Source organism: Chelmon rostratus, chromosome 2, assembly GCF_017976325.1.
Source record: "Chelmon rostratus isolate fCheRos1 chromosome 2, fCheRos1.pri, whole genome shotgun sequence".
Lineage (NCBI taxonomy): Eukaryota > Metazoa > Chordata > Actinopteri > Chaetodontiformes > Chaetodontidae > Chelmon > Chelmon rostratus.
This window is the reverse complement of record NC_055659.1, coordinates 11149977-11167553: the sequence shown is the minus strand read 5'-3', so window position 1 is coordinate 11167553 and position 17577 is coordinate 11149977. Positions and strand designations below refer to the sequence as shown.

At 42.4% G+C, this 17577-nt stretch overlaps 1 protein-coding gene across 1 annotated transcript in view; it reads right to left on the bottom strand.

Annotated features, from left to right (window-relative positions):
- Positions 1-12897, bottom strand: part of ppp1r16b (protein phosphatase 1, regulatory subunit 16B) — a 91228-nt gene extending 78331 nt beyond the window's left edge. Inside the window, exon 1 of the mRNA XM_041954400.1 lies at positions 12741-12897. The gene's annotated coding sequence lies outside the window, so the exon portion shown is untranslated. The remainder of the gene's footprint in view (positions 1-12740) is intronic.
- Positions 12898-17577: the final 4680 nt, after the last annotated feature.

The following is a 17577-nucleotide window of genomic DNA, read 5'->3' as shown; positions in this document are numbered from 1 at the left end:
AACTAGAACAACTGACGGTCGTCTCCCGTGTTCTCGCTTCCCTCCACTGGCTTCCTGCAAAATTCGGAAAACACTACAAGCTCCTGTTGATTACTTACAAGGCTCTGTATGACTTTGCGCCCAGTTACATTTCCGACGTCCTTGTCCCGTACGCCGATCCTCTAATCTCAGCCGTTCATCCATCCCCTGCTCCAACCCCAACACAAAAGGTGATGGTGTGCCCTGTTTGAGCTCTAGCCCTCTGGAATCGTCTTCCCCGTCGATCAGACTGGCTGAATCTTTGATCGGTCACAATCAGCTTCTAAAAACACATTTTTATGGACAAGCCCTTTTATAGATCTCTTCTGCTGCTTATATTTTGTTGTTTTTGTTGTCCGGTCTCTCTCTCGCCGTGTCGTGTTTTATATTGAATTGTATTTCACCTTGTTTATTTGTCTTTTTGTGTTTGTAAAGCACTTTGTGACCGTGCTTTAAAAAGGTTTACTTACTTACGCTTTTTGAAAGCAAGCACCCAAAAAAGCAGCACTCAAGGCCAAATGCAGCACTTTCTTTCTGTTGCATATTGCAACCTTCTCTCTTTTAAAATTACAGTAAAAAACAAACAGGTTAGGATTTTTAAGCTTTTCTTTGTTTATAACTCAAATTCCTAAAAAGTTGGGAAGCTGTGTAACACATACATAAAACAGAATGTGGTCTCTACAGAAACTCATTCTATGTCAAAGCCAAATGGGAATTTGAACTCGGTATAACTATATCAGAGAGTGATTGGTATTCAATGTGTAAAACACAACAAACATCTACATGCTCCAGAAGGTGGAGAGAATTTGGGTGGAAAAACTTGATGCGTTTTTTTTGTTACACCCCAGAAACAAACTTTTAAATTCACAGCAGACCTGTTGGAGGCAATGTGGTACTCTGAACGCCAACCATTCACATATCTTTTGGCTCTGTACAAGGATACGACCTTTTTGGGACATAGTTATGCAGACTCTTGGTTGTAACATTCCTTAAGACCCACGGATAGTGTATTTAGGCTTGATCCCGGAAGGTATTATTCGTACGAAGGATGTCTGCTTCAATCCTGATATTGGCGAGCAAGAAGACCATCACTAGGAACTGGCTGAAAAGCGACCCCCCTACACTAACAAACTGGTTGGAATTAGTAGAGGAGATTCTTTCTATGGAAAAGCTGACTCACTACTTAAGAAACAAAGCAAAGTCTTATCATCAGCGCTGGGAAAAATGGACTGTCTTCCAAAAAAGGATGATGGATTATACATCATATTACACGTAATAATTTGGATTTTTATCAAAATGAGAGAGCCCCCCCCCCCCCCCCCCCCCCCATTCTTTTTGTTGTTTGACCATGCTTTGTTGTGTTTGTATTCTGAAAATACAAATAAAAAGAAGAAAAAAAAAACAGAATGTGGTCATTTGCTAGTACTTGTTGGTATAAACTCAACTGAAAACAATGCAAAATATATTCAATGTTTGACCTCATCAGCTTCATTGATTGTTGTAAATATCTGCCCATTCTGAATGTGATGCAACACGTTTGGTAACAGGTGATAGCATCATGATTGGGTATGAAAGGAGCATCCTGGAAAGGCTCAGTCGTTCACAAGCGAGGATGGAGCGAGGCTCACCACTTTGTGAACACATGACTGTATAGCAGATGTTACTACACTTTGTAAAATCTTCGGTAAACACAGTCTGTAAAAGATTGCTTTCTGTCTTTATTAATGTTTCACACAGTGTCCCAGCTTTTTTGGAATCAGGGTTGTAGTATAGATTTAAATAATCATTACTTGACTGAATAATCATTTTACCACCAGATCTTCCATTTGTAGCACGGACACAAATCTATGTCAACTAATACACTCAAACAGAAACATTTTCCGTCCCTGCAGAAGTCCACCGCAGTCAGCAGCAGGTCAGAGGGAGGCTGAAGCCTCAGATTACCCAGCAGACAGTGTGTAAACTGAAGGATTTAGAGCACTCTTACTGTACACCTCGTAAGCCGCTTGTTTATCGTTGCTCATGTAGACTGAGGTTTCTTGCAAGGATAGCCTCCAACAAAGGCCTTTAAAATAAACTGAACCTGTTTTTTCAGCAGTGCTTGTTCTTCATCACGCATTTAACCACAAAGAAACACACTTCGAACGGGAGACGAGGCCAGAATCAGTTCAATGAACTCAGTGAACGTCAGTGACCAAACAGATAACCATCGCCTCTGTTACCGTTTCTACAGACAATCCTGTCGTGTATTATGACGTGTCGGTGGTTCTCAGCTCCCACTTTTAACCTGTCAAGTGGTTTATTTCCATGTTTGCTTCATGTGGAAACAGGAGCTGCGTTTCTTTATGCAAAGCTCTGTAGACATATTAAAGCTGAAGACACTTTATGCAACAGCTCTGGTGAGAGCAAAGCAGCGATACATCCAGTCGAAGCTTGCAGAGAGTGACTGTTTCCTTGCATGAGCCAATGCAAAGAGATTACAGTGGTACCCTGAGGAGATGTCTTGTAAACAAGCCAAAGTTCGGTTCACATTCAGTGTTTCTCTCCAAAATGCATTGTGCAACGATTATTTTCAGTATGAACTAATCTATTGATTATTTTCTTGATTGATCAATGAAACATTTGGCCTCAATCACAATTTGCCAAAGCCAAAGGGACATTTTCAAATGTCTTGTTTTGTCCAAGCAACAGCCCAAAACCCAAAGACATTCAGTTTACTATCACAGAAGACTAAGCAAACCAGAAAACACACAAATTCGAGAAGCTGAGATCAGAGAATGAAAAATAACAAATGGTTGATCAATTATCAAAATAGTTGCCAATGCTCTTAATTCACTAATCAACCAATCAACTAATCACTACATCTCTAAATGCATCTCCTTCCTCGTAAAACATCTGCAAATCAAGCCTCGCTTCCACCCGGGTTTGGTAGCTCGTCGTCCTCTCCTTCATTTCCTTTGCAGGTGCACTTGTGCGCTGCTTCGTTCGCTGTAACAGCATGAAGCCAGCAGCAGGAATGTGAATCACACAACATCATGTGCTCACAGGTGTGCATGATAAACACAAAACAAGGCCCCAATCATAAAACATCGCTTTATGGAGCCATTAGAAGTCAAAAACTGCACAGGGTACCTTTAATATCCTGCATTGCCTCGTCTCCCGAGCCACATACCATCTCCTGCCCAATCTATTCAACACAGACACGTCACGCAGCCAAAGACAGACTTTTTCCATATACAGCAGATGACCTGTGTGAACTCGTGAACTAAGCAGAACGGTTGCAGGTTCCCAGTGTATAAGCAGCTTAAGTCTCCTCATCTAGACTCAGTCGTCTGTATTCCTGTCTTACAGTCCATTAGGCTAACTTTGAAGGATAATAATTCAACTCTTCTCACCAGCAGGCACTGTGAAGTAAAGATTCATATCCTGCCATGTCCAGAAAATAGTCTAATTATTCTTCTGTAGTCTGTAGTCTCCATTTGCTCGTCATCTCCGTTATTGTGTGATGGCTCCTTTTATTCCTTTGGATGTTTCTTCCTTTTTTTTTTTTTTCAAATGGAGAGCTTTTATTTCACCTGCCCACCATGAGCCTATTGCTTTCTGTTACATTAGCAGAACAGCGTGCAGGTCTGAAGTGCCAGCCAGACGACCATGTTTACAGCTTTCAAAAAAAGTGATCCAGAGCCTCCAGTCGGGGTTCCCATGCCGCACTGAGCCCCTCATTGCAAGTCAATTTTGAATTGGATAAATGTCTGAACTGGTTGTTTTCTGCTGATTTCCTTGCGTGCATGGCTTTAAACAAAAAAGAAAAAAGATGCCTCAACCTCAGAGCAGGAAAAATCTGGCCAACAACCAAAATCTCTGCACAACAGCAGCAGCCCATGTTTAGGGCCTGCTGTCCTGTCCCGGTTCTGGGTGGGGTTATTCGTCCATCTGCTCCACGCTGACATGAGCGATTCATGTTTATTTTAGACCAATCAGTCTGTTTATTTAGAAAAGGGTTTGACCACAGCACGCCCTGGCCTCCAGGCTCTAACTGCCCCCCTGCTGCAGTCATCCGGTTCACTTTATCTCCAGGCCAATTCGGGAATATGCTCTGTTTTTGTGCTCCTCTTTCTTTTCTGAATTGTTCCTCCGACTCTTTTTTCCATCTTTTGCTTCTCTCCCGCTCTCCCTGTCTGGAGCTCCGTCCCACTGTTGAGTCATTTCGCTGCCTAATGATGGTTTGAGTCTCCGGCTAAGACCAAGCCAGAGTAAACAAGGCTTAGACTCAGCTCGCCTGCAGTAAGTGTCACTTCTAATCCACTGCTGAACCAAAGATGGGTGCGCAGTGAGCCTGCACTGTCCCAGTAACTGCAGGCGGGGGCAGAGTAAGAGCTACATGCTGATTACTCATTTTACTACACTACAAAACATAGATCTGTCTGGATTTGTTAGTTTCAGAGAAGCAAGGCAGACATAACAGATGAGAGTACAGCTGAACTCCACAATCTGTTCGTCCTTCTTGACAGTTTGGTGATTCTCAGTGAGCGTTTCCGCTCATGTCACGTCACAGATAAAGTAAGTTCTAATGTAAGAGCTCGAGTTGAAGACAACTTGTCATGTCACTGTAGGTGCAATAAAAGCTTTGCAACAATGTTAAATTATTGATGTAATCCCAAAAAGACCAAAGATAGTTTTGATGATGATAACCCCAAAATGTAAAAAGCACAGTTAACCTGAATCTTGCGACAGTGGCGATCATGCTACAAGCTCTGCTGCTGATGGGAGGGAAGCTGGTCCTGTCCAGAGCATCCAATGCAGCTGTAACGCATGATGCTTTCATGTCTGGGATATGGAATATGTTATCCACCTGTTCACCTGAACACCGTCAGAGATCACTTCCTGTTAAGCTGCGATATGATTATTGTGCAAAGACAGTGCACTCCCAGCAGGAAAAAGTCTTGTGCATGTGTCATGACAAAATTAGCAATGACACTGTTTGCAAGAAAATCCTTCACTGAGCACGAAATAACATGCAAGTCCAGCTTGATGCCACACAATATTATCTTCCAAGTAGGGTAGAGGAAGTGGTCTTTTTTTGCTACTTTCTTCAGTCGTACTCGCTCCACTAACCCCACGCTGTTGTCAGTTTTCTATGTAAATATCTTGACAGACACTGGCAATATTTAAACATCAGCATTTGGATGAGGAAAGAAAAATGCAAACGAACCACAGACTGGAACAACACTAAAGAAGTTTAAAGGCAGATTTCCCAGGATTGGAGGGAGGTGTCGGGCCCTATGAAAGTCTTTTCTGTATTTTATGAATTCTGTGTTTAACAATTTAATCACATTTGGTCATCAGGATGAATAAAACTTCAAAAATTCAATAAGAGAATACAAAAATGTGACAAATATCAATAAATTTGATGTAACACAACATCACACTACTTTTTTAGGATCGTCTGCAGGAAAGCCTCCATATGCAGCTCCAACACAGGGTCTCCAGAGAAGCTGGCCCGTTTTCTGTTAGACACGCAGTGCCAGCAGTTAGCTTTTCCATCATAAGAAATGTAGCGCACAGAAATAGCTTACAGCGTACGTACAAGCAGTGCTCTTCTGCTGGTGCTGAGCTGAGGAGGAGGAGTTTGAAAAGGGCTGATTTCACAATGTTAAGAAACCAAAAAGAACCTCAGCACCTGTTCCTTTACACTATTTGTTTTAATTAAAGGCTGTTAACGTGATTTCTGAGACATCCTGCGCCCAAACAAAAAATAACTTCTTCCTTGATGTACCTGAACCACGGCGGCAGAAAACTGACCAACAGAAGGCCACAAACCACTGGCATGTCTGAGCTACCTGTTCTGTCCTGACCATCTCGAGCATCACATCTAGACTCTTACACTTAAAACATTTCTTTTTAGGATTCCTACAAGTGAACTTTCAGACAAACTTGTGCTCACTCATCACTTTGAAGCAATCCTGCACTCGAGAAATCAGGCTGAAGCAACACTTCTCACTAGTTTATAAAACCTTAATGGACGAAACATTAGTGGTTAACAGAGCGTGGTGTGTGTGTGTGTGTGTGTGTGTGAGCAGGAATTCGTTTGTGTGTGTGTATTGAGGGTTTTCAAGCACAGTGAGCCATTCTCCAAAAAGGGTAAAAGCTGACACTTGCAGACACATCTACACTCTCGCTCGCACAGACACAAGGCCTACAGAGAAGGAACAGCACCAAGGGCAAAAACCACAAAATACACACACACACACACCCCTCAACTGCAGCCTTGGCACGGCCAGGCACAGCCAGGCACCAGTGTGTGCGGACCAGTGGGTGTAGAGCGCAGACAGAGACGGAAGACAGAGCAAGCCAGACATTAAAGGCCCCATCTCAAACAGCAGAGGGAGAATTCATAAAAACAGCCTTCAAAAAGCATACGAGCGCGCACACGCAAACACACACACACACACAGATACACACAGGGACTATTTCAACAACACTTTCAATGTTGGCTGAATTTTGCCTTTGAAGTTCGACAGCTGTGTTCGTCTAATCTAAGAGACATTTTGTTCATCAGGAGGGCAGAATAAAAGCATGACTCTTCATGGACAGCGAGTATTTTTAGAGAGCTCAAAATCTGTTTACTATAGACCGCATGAAGAATAGCTGGAAAGCAGCGCTTCAGGTGCACCAGAGGAGAAGTCATGTCGCGCTCTCTATGCATTATGAAGACAGCTTCAATAGGAGAGTCAAAAACCAAAGGGTTTCATATACGAGTAACCATGTGCTTATTTCAAACTAGACCAGAGAGGCTTGCTGTGCTTTCCACAACAATGTGAGGAAAAAACCTTTACAATGCCCCCCTCGGTCAAACGCCTTCCTGAACACAGAGAGCAGGCCACAAACTCAAAGCTCACTTCCTGTTCACTACACTCCGCTGGCTCCGATTGGTGGGTCTGCTTCTTAAGACAGTCTGCATGAAATGTTTGGCCTCAACGCGGACACATGAAATAAGCTACAAATACATCACAGCGTCATAAAGGGTGTAAAAACACTGTGAGTCATAATGCATGAAAGCCTGTAAAGACACATGCTTTTACTTTTGCTTTAGCTGCAACAACAAACTGCTTCATGGACATTAAAAGGCAGAACCGCACTTATACGAGAGAACAAATTTACACTTCAAGTAAACTAAGAAAAACTCATACATGCATCCTCGCACAGTTTATAGCGCAGGATGAAACTATTACGCTATATGTGATGTTATATCGTAATATTGATATATGTTATGTGATACATTTTCTGGGAAATCAATTGAGAAACATCTTATTGATAAAATAACCAGATATGAACGTCTGTCTGTGTTAATCCTGCAAATTAAATGCCTGACAACTGGAGGCCCTTCATCACACTGATGCAAAAATCCTATTAAAAAAATCTAATATTGCCATATAAAACAGTCCTGATCATTGACTTGCAACATCACCCACAATGGCCGAACACATTCAGAGACATATAGAAAACAACAACTTATACTGTGTCTTTTTTTAACCCTTAAACGATAAACGGACTGTATTTATATTGTGCTTTTCTAGCCTTTGCCGACCACTCTAAGCTCTTTACAACATGAGCCAGCGTTCAGCCGTTCACACACTGGAAGCAGAGGCCGCCACACAAGGGGCCGTCTGCTCATCACAAGCAATAACCATTCACACACACACACACACACACACACACACACACACACACACAAACACTCTTTCACACTGATGGCACAGCATCGGGAGCAATTTGGGGTTCAGTATCTTGCCCAAGGATACCTCGACGTAGACACAGCCAATATATCTGCACAGGAAAATGTGTGCATGTGTTAGAGAACTAAGCACTTCATGGCTTGTTTGTCATATTAATGGAAGCTGGAATTAATGACTTATTGGACATATTTGTCTTGGCTAGTGTTGTTTTGATGGCAACCTGAGTAATGGAGGGAGTGTGAAGGACCATGTAATGAGGTTTCTTTTACGTCTAACGGAGTGGGTGCACAGATTTGATTAGGGCTGCAACTAACAATAATTTTCATGACTGATTAATCATTCGGTATATAAAATGCCAGGAAATTGTGAAAAATGCCTCTGGAAACTGAAGGTGACAACAACAAATGCTTGTTTTGTCCGAACAGTCCAAAATCCAAACACGTTTAGTTTATATTGATATAAAACAGAAAAGCACAAAACAATTCAAACTCAAACAATTAATCGTTTTTTCAAAATAGTCAATTATTTTTCTGTTGATGGACTTCATTTGATTAACTGCTGCAGATCTGGTTTTGACACTGGGGACTGGGTGGTGTTATTTTACCTGTACGGTTAATGATCTGGTTACATGTCTGACTTATTTTTTGGAGTTTGAAACTGCTCTGTGCTGCAAATTGTCATATTAAAATTCTCCAAAGTTCAACTCCATGCAAACGAACCACATAAATTTACTTCAATGCAAGTAAAGTCGCTAATCACAGCAGCTCCACTGAAATGAACTGATTTCAGTCTGAAGTTTATAGTTTAGATCACTTTTAGATCATTTCTAGACAGTTCAGATTATAAATACTGGTGTGACTGATGCCTGCCGGGGGTCAGAAAGGAGACTGTAATATCTGAAAATCTTAGATATCGCCAAATCTGGAGATATGTGGTTTTAACTGGACAGTGACCATTTGCAAAATTAAGAGCCACACAAACGAACAAATTGGGAAACACACACACACACACACACACACACACACACACACACACACACACACACACACACACACACACACACACACACACACACACACACAGCCCTGATCGATTGGCATGCCATGGTGCTAAAGCTCTTCTCTAGAAAACAATGATGTTTGTGGTTTTATCCTCTCAGCGAGCGGTCACATGAGGGGTTCAGATATCCCAGCATCCTTCAGCAGGGGATCCGCCATTATGTCCGCTGATCACATAAGTGTTTACACGGCCAAAAAGCACCACTTCAGGGACGAGCTAAAGAATAATTCACATGCACGCTGGATTTCATTTGCTATCACTCTGACCTGCGCCGGAGCCCGATACAAGGACTGCTGCGCACCACTGCCACTATTCACAACCCTGTCAGTCCGACCACATGAACGATTTCTCCTGATTTAACTTTTGTGTCTTCATTTCCTCACCAGCTCACACACAAGTGTTATCTCTCAAGCCAAACCTACATATTTACATCAGCCTGCGGGGAAGCTCAAACTCAACAGGTGCGTATTTCTAAGAAAGTTGATTACAAAACGATGAAGAAATGGGGCATCAGACTTTAAGTAGCCTTGATTGCTGCCATGAGATTCGCCTGTCTCAGTATTAAAACCACAGATTAGCAGGCAGCACCTGGTTGCTTGCTGTAATCAGAACGCTGATCTAGTATAATCGCTTTTCGATAGTAAGCGAGCACACTGGTTCAGAGAAGACATCTTAAGCAGCAGGAGGTCAAGAAAGAGATTTCCAATATAAACATAAGAAAATTACTTCCTGGGAGGACTGCTGAACGGAAATTGTATTGTCTTTAAGCAAAAATATTGCCGAACAACTTCTGTGGTGGTTGTTTGTCCGTGTTGACTTGCTTTGATATCAGCCACAGACGCTCTCCAAGTCGTTTTTAGAGATGAAGTGAGGCCGGTGTCTTTCAGTGTGCCTCCTGGGCCGCCGCTGTTTCAATATTTTATGAGCCACAGCCAAATCACCGTGTCGGAATAATTAAACATCAGTTAGGGTACACAACTACAGAGAACATATTCTGGAGGCAGCTCATCAGTGAAGGGGGAGTACTGAAGGAGAGCAGCAGGGCTCCTCAGAGATCAGAGACGGCACGGCCAGACACTCAGAGGAATCCAATTCTGCTATTACACCGTATACAGCCTAACGATTTATTGCCTGAGATACCAGAGGAACTGTTGGTTGCAACGTGGAAGAGTGTGCTGCAGATGGGGCCGTAATGGTGTGTTTATATGGGAACATTAGGTCCAAACACTAATAACAACAAGAGCAAACACCAGCGACATAATTTCGACAGAGCTTAGCCCGTTTGGAAAGAACATCATTCTTCCAATAATTAGGTTGACAATGTGCAAAAGATTTTAACTTTTAATTACTGTCCCATAGCTGGCAGCTGCCGCCACGCTGATCAGGCAGTAAACACAAATAGTAGCCTTCAAATCAGTAGTCTTCCTCCCCGACAGAGGACGACTGCCTGCTTGCCAAAACTGTCTTGTCTTGCTTTTACAACCCCCGCCACCTGCCACACAAGGTGGCGTAAAGCTGCACTACACTTTGCCTCCGCGCACGATGCTCTGCACACCACGTCACCACGACCACACCTCTTACTGCTCATCACATGCCGAGAACCAGTGTGGGCCCCAGTGTGATTAAAAAAAACCCATAAAGGTGTCTGAAAACTGAGTCCCAGTTTGCTATTACGCTCCGTTACATCACTTGTGAACCGCGCGTTTCAAAGCTGAAAGAAAGCACACGCTGCCGTTGAGGGGTGGGCGGTGGGTAACACGACCCTCGAATAATATCATGGTATTTCAGGATAATTGCGCAGACTTGCCACAGATCCGGCAATGCTGAGCCAGTGTAGTTTGTCTGCTTGGTTTCTCACAGTAGCTGCTGAGCTCTGCTCGTACCCGACCAGGTGCTTCTGCTTGAGGCTGCGAAATTAGTTTCTTGCATCGCCCCGTTTTGTTGTTACAGTCGTCTTGCACTTCCTACACATTACCGTGGTTTGTTGTTCATCTGATCTTTTGTAAGCAAACCACTTCCACTCTGCTGCAGTCGCTCCCCTTTTTGGAACTGACTCCTCCACTGTGGAGCCAGAAGCGATGTGACTTTCACTTTCAGCCATGCTTGTTGTCGCTGTGCATAACAAGCTGACATTATTACCTCAACAAGTAGGAATACTGCCATTATCACGTTGGGGGCTTTTTTTATCATATCAAAAATTATACTATTATTGTGAATAATATGATATGGCACACCCCTGGGTCATCGTTAAGCCTTGTGCATACAGCACAAGGTTTATGTAATTGAACATTACAGTCTGGATGTGTGTGCCGCAGACCTGCAGGTCATTTTCAGGTACTTCCATGTTTGCATGCACGGATGCACTTCCTTCATCTCTTGTATATGCCTGCATGTGCACTTGCAAATGAGTGTGTGTGTGTGTGTGTACAGTACAGTAAGTGTGCATGCATGAAGACAGATTGCGCTGTCCCTCCCTCTAACAGCCTATTTCTAACATGAGCTGACAGCCGGTGCAGATGCTGAGAGGAACGGCAGAAGAAAGAGCTCAGGACGTCTCCACACATCAAACATTTAAAGGCCAACACAGCCAGGCAGGGATATCTGCTACCTTAACAAAGTGCACATGTGGCACAAAGTGAGAAGAACACAGTCCATGATGTCTTCAGTCTGTGTGTGTGTGTGTGTGTGTGAGTGAGTGTGTGAACACTGTGACAGTGAGAGCCTGTAAATGGTACAGTTCTGTCATTGTGGTGCTAAGCATCTCATAGATGTTTAATGTGACCTAGTCTCTGCTGTTGAGCTGACTGCTTCTTGTTGGAAAATAAAGCAGCAAACAGTCTGATAATTAAACGTTGAAACTGTTGGGCTGTAAATAACTGTTGCAGTGGATAAAAGCATGATTTATATTCTTTGTAGACAAAAGGAACAGGATGTAAAATGAATCACCAACAATTCTGACAATCAAATTAACTGTTTACGTCCTTTTTTGACCCAAAAGTTTGGGTTAAACACGAGGACTTGGTGCTTCTTCCTGTTTTACATCGCTGTAAGCTGAATATCTTTGGGTTTTAGACTGTTGGTCGGACAACCAAGGCATTTTAACGACCACACAACTCATAATCAGCTCATTTCTTAATAAAACAATTAACTAATAGCTGCAGTTCTTGACGCAAATTGCTGCTTCCAGCTTCTCAAATGTGAGGTTTTACTGGTTTTATGTCATCGTAAATTGAATATTTTGGTTTTGTTTTGTTTGGTCAATTATTTGATTGACAAGCAGTTGATCAAGTTTCTCATAGTTTATATACCAAATGATTAAGTAGCGAATCAAATGTTTGATCAGCAGTTTAATCGACAATGAAAATAAACATCCGGAGCCTTAAATCACCAGTTGAATCACGTTAGAGCTATTTTTGCTGCGAACTTGGTACTGTCAGACAACTTGTAGCGAAGGAGAGGCAGAAACTGACGCTGTTTACATGTTTTCCGTCCAGAAGTTTACGCGCTCCCAAAGTGACTTTAAGAGTAAAAGTGAATCTCTGCAGCCTGCAAAACTGTTTCAAACTGAGTCCAAGCGGCCGCTGCAGAGGCGCTGGAGCGGATGTAGACAGAGCCATGTGTAACAGCACAGCGGTGTAATGGCAACATCCCGGGGAGGATGTGGGATTCGGCTAATCTCAACCCGAGGAGCTGAATTTACGGGCGCCGGCGGCGGAAACGACCGTTTTCAAACGCGGGGTGCTGAGGCGTTCAGGGACTCCGGGGAGGCGCTAAAGTGAGCTAGCTACAGTCGGACATGCCTCTCCTCCTGCCTGCCTGCCGCTTTTCCCTCCGCTGAGAAAAACCTCGTCTTCCCCCGCGTTGAGTTACAAGCAGCGAGCGGCTCAAGCCTCCAAAGCGGCAACACGTCTGAGCGTCTGCACTCACCTCAGTCCGGGTCGAGATGTTCACATGGAGGCGAGAGGAAAAGCAGAGAAATCCCGGAGGTCTAAACTTGTCCCGTTAGTGAAGACACGGCGGGCTGGGAGGAATGACTCTGTGTGTGTGTGTGTGTGTGTGTGTGTGCAGAGTCCCTCTGTCTCTCCAACACCAAGTCACTCCTAGAGGGCGGGGCTGAGAGGGAGGAGGAGACTGAGGCGCGCAGTGTTAGGCAGGGGTGCACAAGGTGGGCCAGGGCCCCCCACCCCCACCCCCACCACCTCAGCAAAAAGCAGTTATGATTCATTTAAAGGAAAAGTTCAGCATCTTGGGAAATAAGCCCAGTAAAGTTCTTTGCAAGTGTGAAAATTTTCTATGTCTGCCAAGTGTAAGGAACTTTTTTGGAATATTTTTTTAAAAAGTTTACAGCATTTCCACTCAGTTTTTTTTTTTTTTTTTTTTTTTTTTTCAAAGACTAATTGAAAATTTGCACAAAACAGGTGGATGGAAACACAGAAAAAAGCTGAATAATCATTGCAAAAACGTTTTAACACTTGGTAGTAGTGGAAAAGATACGGTTTACGATGGTAAAAATACGCAAAGTGCAATGGAAACATACGTTGCGAATGAATCATGAAACGTCCACTGAAGAGACTACAAATGGCGGCAGACGAAGTTCGGCGTGGAGCGATGAGGAGACTGTAACTTTACTCATGTCAATACACGAAACAAACACAAAAATGACATACTTTTGTCACATTTTCTGCCTTGCTTTCTTACATCTCTGGACGTTTGACTGGCGCTCTTTTAATTGCATCATCTTCTGCGATGCTTTAATGTCACTCTAGTCAGGTGTCGTTGGCGCCACCAGCTGTTTATCTTGATGCACCAGCACCCGATGGAAACACTCTTTCCATCCAATTTGTGTGACATTTGGATAGAAAACTTGTGATGAGAATTTCAGTATCACTTTCATCTCTGTGCATAATGGAGCGACAGCTAGCAGGCTAGTAGCTTAGCTGAGCAGTAATACTTAAAGCAGTGGTAACAGTTAGCCTGGCTAGTTCAAAAATACACCTACAAGCACCAATAAGTCTCACTACATAATGTTGTATCTCATTTTCTAATGTAAAAATTACTAATTGTGATTTAAGGGGCCCCCTGCTTCTATTCCTTATGCTAAGCTAAGCTAATCACCTCCCAGCTCCTGCTCCATTCTTACTGCAAGGGGCCTTTAACTTCTCATCTAGCTAATTAGCCATTTCTAAAGACTATTCCATTGATTTAATAATATTTAAATTTTATTACCCAACCAACATTTCTTGCACACTGTTAGCACTTCAGTGTGGAGGTACTCGTGGGTCCTGTAGGAAAACCTACATGAAGCGAAGCATGTTTACACCCAAACCATTGTACTGCATATGTTGACATACTTGCCCAATAAAGCTTAATGTAAGTTTGATTATTTATGTCCATAAAAAGTTTAGAACAGTGAGGGAATGATGCATATATCTACACTGCTAATAGTTTTGCACAAGCCAGTGGTTAATCATTCAGTAACTCTTGTTTTGCAGCTCTCATCTCAAGTTTACTGAATATTCCAAACACTCATCCTGTTTTCCGCAGACGTTCCATTTGATTTATTATTTTGTTGTTTTTTCCTTGTCTTATAATGCTCATGAGGTGTCAACAATACACTGATGTTGAAAATAAAATGAGTGCATTGCTGCACCGCCTCTCTGGTGAGAGAGTACTGTATCTCTCTGAGATTTCTCGCCCACTCTTTGGGATTTCCTCTTTTTCTTTCTGTATCTTTTGTGTTTGCCTACTTGTGTCTCCTTTCCTTTCTCTTTTTTTTCTCCTTCTCTTTACTCCCCTGTCTCTTGTCTTTCTGTGGTCATACCTCAAGCAATCACGTGAAGTGAATCATTACCTTCTAGCGCAGAGATCCACCTCTTGGTACAAGTTAGTGGTCCTCTTTTCGACACAATACATGAAAAGCAGGGAAATGCACTGGATTCTTTCACTTTGTGCTTGAGCTTTTTTATTTTGGTTGAAAAATAAATGATTTACGCTGCACTTGAAACATTTGAGATGAAATGTCTCTTTAAGATGTTTATTCAAAGGAAGAATATTGACAACTGAGATTTAGATGTTTTTTTTGTCTTGTGCTCATACAATGTGAAATGCATGGTGGCATAGTTTTCAGGCTGTGCTAAAAGTGTGCAGTAAAGAATAATACATGAAATAAGACTAAACCATAAGAATTTTAAAGAATATGCATGCAAAGGATTCACAGACGACACTGTGCTCCTAGAAACAGTATATGTATGCTATTGATCTGCAGCATCAAATATGCTTTCAATGAAGCATAATGTCACCAGAGCTGTTCCCAGACCTGTTCATTATGCCCCCTGTTAGGATGTTTTCCACCGCACAAAGGCAGAAAGTCTTTAGGAGCCACAGAGAGCTTCTGAATTGCCTCACTTTTCTTTCCTCTTTTCAATTATTAATCATTCAACGATTCAATTATTGTCCAGTAAAGGGAAACGCTGTCTCCCCTATAAGCTCCTGGGGATTCCTCAGGAAGGGAAGAGTTTTAATTCTTCTTCACCGTGCTGATCGGTAAGAGCTGTTCGCTTCAGGGCGAAAATACATCATTATGAAGTCGTCATCAAGGTTTTGAAACATGAGGGGCGAGGAAGTCAATCTGCGATTCACGTAATAAATAGACCTCATGGGAAGCATAGTGATCAGAATATTTTATTAGTGAGTTTAGCCTCAAGATGTACGGCAGTTACATTTAATCATTAAAAACAAAACCACACAGATGAGATGGGAAAATGAAAGCTCTAACTTCAAAACACACTGATTTCAGAATGTGGGTCAGAAGCAATGGTCGATGGAGTTAAGTATTTGTTCGTACAGTCCCCTTTCTCCTCTTAACCCTAATCTTTCTGGTCCCAAGGCAGCTGGAAATGGCAGGCTTAAGGCTTCACCCTTTACATATTTCATGGATTTGCACTTGCCCCACTTCTCCCAAGGAGCAGAAAGGGGTGGCTGTTTTGTTGGGAGTGGCACGACCAAACAAAGCCTGCAAGTATCAGTTAAAATGAGGATTAGGTCTTTGCCCTGTCCCTCAAGTTGGCACTCAAGTCAGGTCTGGAGGCCTTTAAAAGGGGAGTAGATACAAGCTTTTTTTTGCTAAGAATTACATGAGTGTTGATACTTTCAGGTCTTTATGCTAAATATGAAGCTACAGCCAGCAGCTAGTTATTTTAGCATAGCATAAAGACTAGAAACAGAAGTTTGGAAACCTGGGAAGTCAATGCCAAGACATCTGGGGCATAATCTCAGGTCAAACCATAAATCATTAGTATGGACTGAACAAACAAAATATAGAATATTAATTCATGAGCTTTAGATCTGCTGGCAAGCAGATTTTTCCAGTCTTTATGCTCAGTTAAGCCAACGGTCTTCAGGTATCAATCTTCTGATATCAGTCTTTTCATCCAAGACCTTACAAGAAAGCAGTCAACTAAACCTTTAACTTTGTCCAAGAGAGGCTTGAAATGCTGACTGCAATGTGCTTGAAAATGATTCATCTGATCATTAAACGCTGGATTTGGAGGCGAGTGTTCACATCAGAAGCCTTCTATCATCCATTTTTATTGTTTGAATAAGCGGGCAGACAAAGAGACACACTGTCTAACTAACGAGACAAGAACACAGACGCAGAAAATATCCGATGCCGCTGCAGACGTCCTCCCGGAGAAGCGTTTCAGGAAAAGGCAATCCCTCTTTGTGTGATGCTATTAAAAACTGTATTATAAATCTGCTCCGCAAACGCCGCATGTCTCTCTGCCCTGCATTGATCCACCCTCTCCTTTATCTTCTCTCTGTGGTGAAGACTGGATCAGTGCCAAGTAGCTGCCGTGAGCAATGAGTCCATGTTGTCAAGTCCCCCCATTAAGATATTAGCACATCAACGAGGATGGACCATGCTCTTATTATCAGCCCACTTTTCTCCAATCAATTGTTCATTATTCAGACTGTTATTTATCACAATGTAAGCTAAGCAAGTATTCATGCATTGCTCTTTTTTTTAAAAAGGGTGCTGCAGCTTAAATTATTGACCTGCGTCCTGCGGTTAACAGCACTGAGTGAGCAGACAGGCTGTCAATACCATAATGGTCTTTACACTGACAATACTTGACTGCTGGAGTGGATGTTATTTCTCACCACTTTATGCTTTTGTCCACATTAAGGTGGAAAATTAGTTTCCTGTTTGAAGAGGATGTAACCTCAAAACATGATGCTCATTCTTACATACAGAAGCAGTGGTGGGACGTAACTAAGTACTTACTTAAGATACTTCGGCTTTACTTCAGTATTTCAATAGTATGCTACTTTACTTCAAATTTTGCACTTTTTACGACATTTATTCCCCAGCTACGTTATAGATTCAGGTTGTACATGCAAAAAATTATGAGCTTATATAGGGTATCAACATGCTGGACATCCCAAAACCTTGCTTGCTGAGTCCACACAAGTAGTTACTGCACTAATGTGCTTTATATTAACTGTAACAGTCCAAAACAGACGGGATTGGCCCATTATCCTGAATGACTTCTGATTTCACAGAAAGTGAAGGCTGTAGCAAAGATGTGTAAGAGAGCAGCACCAAGTGGTTTGTTTGGAAATCCCCTCCTGACATGTTTTGAGGTGATCACACAGGGGATCTTTTTCCTTCAGCAGATGATTGTGAAAACAGTCCAGAGTACATCATTATGCACAACGAAGCTCAAACATCCATGTAGAGTGACAATAAGCAAAATGCTTTTTG